This window comes from Wyeomyia smithii, chromosome 1 (assembly GCF_029784165.1).
Source record: "Wyeomyia smithii strain HCP4-BCI-WySm-NY-G18 chromosome 1, ASM2978416v1, whole genome shotgun sequence".
Classification (NCBI taxonomy): Eukaryota; Metazoa; Arthropoda; class Insecta; order Diptera; family Culicidae; genus Wyeomyia; species Wyeomyia smithii.
Genome location: NC_073694.1, coordinates 141500664 through 141503482, shown reverse-complemented (window position 1 = coordinate 141503482; position 2819 = coordinate 141500664).

The window sequence follows — 2819 nt, the reverse complement described above, 5'->3', positions numbered from 1 at the left end:
TTTTATCAGTAAGTAATAAAGTAAAGTAAAGCAAAGTAATCGATTTGCAAATCTTAAAAATGGGAAGAGAGTACTCTTGATTTACAAATTCTCTTCTACTCTTTATACATCTTTGTCACTTGATCAACAAAATTCTCTCATGAAACTAATATTTAATATGACTTCAAATAAAGCTGTGATTTTATAACCTGAAACCGAGCTAAAAAATTCTACGGCATAAAAACCAAAGATTTCGAATAGAAAATGTTGAAAAAGTTGAAAGGTTGGTTAGAAGATACGACCTAAAGTATAACGCAAAATTACGACGAGAATCACGTCATATGCAAATAGCAATCAGCAATGGCGAAATTTAGGCAAACTTACCGGGTACCAGGATTACGACACACAAATGGCGCTCTTTAGCGTCCCAAAATCATTTGATTGTGAAGTAGTTTAAAGTTTCCTGTCACTTGCACTCTGTTGTACTCTAACTTTTATTCGTAGTGTTTATTCTTCGATTGCGGCCAGTACAACTGTGGAAAACGACGAACAAGTGTATCGGTTTTCTCTTCCATTTCGTTGTCTACGAGGCTTCTTCTTCCCGACAAGTTGCTTCCAAAGCCTGGTGTGCTATCCCACAGAAAACGGGAAACCACTTTAATCGACCATTTTTGATCTGGCTGAAGCTTTGCACCCACCGATATTCTTATGGGCTGAAGGTCCCCAACTGGCAAACAAAGAATCCTGAGTCACAATTCTCAAGATACCTACACTCAAAATATTTTTCACGTTATACTTACCGGAAAAGTTACGTGAATATTTTGCACTGTCATTTTCACGTAGATTTTATGTGATTGTCATTTGAGTTCATCATGACCTGGTGAGATGAGTCATCCTTTGAATCTTATTCAGAAGACATATGCATTCCATGTGAGTTTCACGTAGAATTCATCTATTGGTAAAGTGAAAAGCATTTGAGTATCTGATAGCTATCACGTTTCATGAAAAATAAAATTTTCAATTATTTCTTCAATGTTTAAGAGGCAGGAAATGGTTTTCATAAAATATCGAAACAAGCAACAAGCGCAGTTAATCTATAGGGTATATTCGTCAATTCGTATATGAATAAAACGACATAAAACTGATAAATCTTACGACATTCGCCGACGAAAGCTGTTGTGTTCAGGTAGCTCTTTCACCTCTGAACTGAAGCTGTGTGAACCCATAAGCTCAAGATTCGATATTATTAGGATATTTCGAAAATTCACTTATTGGCAAGCCATCGAGAAATTTTATTTTATATTCTGACACTGAATCAGACAACAGCTTTGCCATTTTAATTCCTGGATATTTTCACACAGAGAATTCACGCGATACGTTCTGCTTGACGTTGTCAATTTCACGTAGATGGTACGTGATAAACCATAATATTCATATGCTTTTCACGTAGATTTTATGTTTGTCACATAGATCATGCGAAATGACAGAAAATGAACAGGTATAGGAACTTTCACGTAACAATAACGTGAATAATATTTTGAGTGTATAATTCGGTGACGGAAGCGTTTCTGCGATACGGAAAGAATCTGTTCGAATCGAATGTGAAAAACCTTCTCAATAATTCATCAAGTATACTTTAGGTTAGAAAAATCTTTCGGATTCGCAAACATGCATTTGTAAACGATCCATTTTTTCCTGAAAATAGGATATATGATTTAGAAAAAAATACTACTGCGATTCTACACATTGCAATTTTAAAATTAATCGTAAAATTTTGATGTTGAGGAGTTTTATAAAACATAAAATATTATTTTTAACTTTATATAGGTGATAAATGCGACCTATTTGAAGCAAACCTTTCGAGTCTTTGCGAACAATTAACACAAGTGGATTGCAATATGTTTTACAATATAGGGGAATTAAGACAAGGATATGACTCATTTGCGGTTCTTCTAGACATTTTTATGCGCTGATTTATCCACGGAAAGCAGTGGGGAACATTCGACAACTTTTGTCTGCAGAACAACAGTATATACTGCTCGGTAAAAGATAGCCCGGATTTGCGTTTCTGAGAAGACGATGGATCTGCTTAAGGAATTATAGATTTCAACTAAGGTATCTCTTTCTCAAACTCTTTCTCAAAGTGTTCTCCATTTTTATCTAATCCTGTAATTTGTTAATTCAGCTCTGAAAGTATAAAAAGAAACATATCTGGAAGTGATATTGACTAAACACTCTGAACATGCTAACCGGATTATAAATTTCTACAGTTTAACACTAACGAGGACAAACTACACAGTGCAAGATTTTTTTTGCAGTATTATAGCGTCTTCGATAAAGTTAATTCACTACTCCGTGAACAATCGTCTATGAACCTTAAATACTTATCTACTATTCTATTTAAACTGTCCACGAGGGCCCATGAAGTACAACGTGCAGTCGTTAAACATGTATAGCTCAATTTCTTATTTTGAAACATCGGCAGCTTACAACAAACAACTTTGATGATAAAACCACATTTATGAATGGACTCCCGACAGAAATGGCTTACGAACAACTTTGCGAATAATGACGCATGTCAATAATACATTTCAAATCAATCAACTTTATCGAAGACGCGATGATTCTGTCTCATAGTTGAAGCAAGATTTTTATGTTTTGACCAGTGCTGGCCAACAACGAGACCCCCTTCCCGCAAAAAGGGGAGGATTATGTAAAGTCAACTTGTCATTGTATCTTTGAGTTTCGCTTACACTCTTAATATTTCATTACACAGATTTAAAATAAGTTAATCTATTGTCGAGATGAACCTATTTTAGTATTGTAGGGGAATTGGGGCA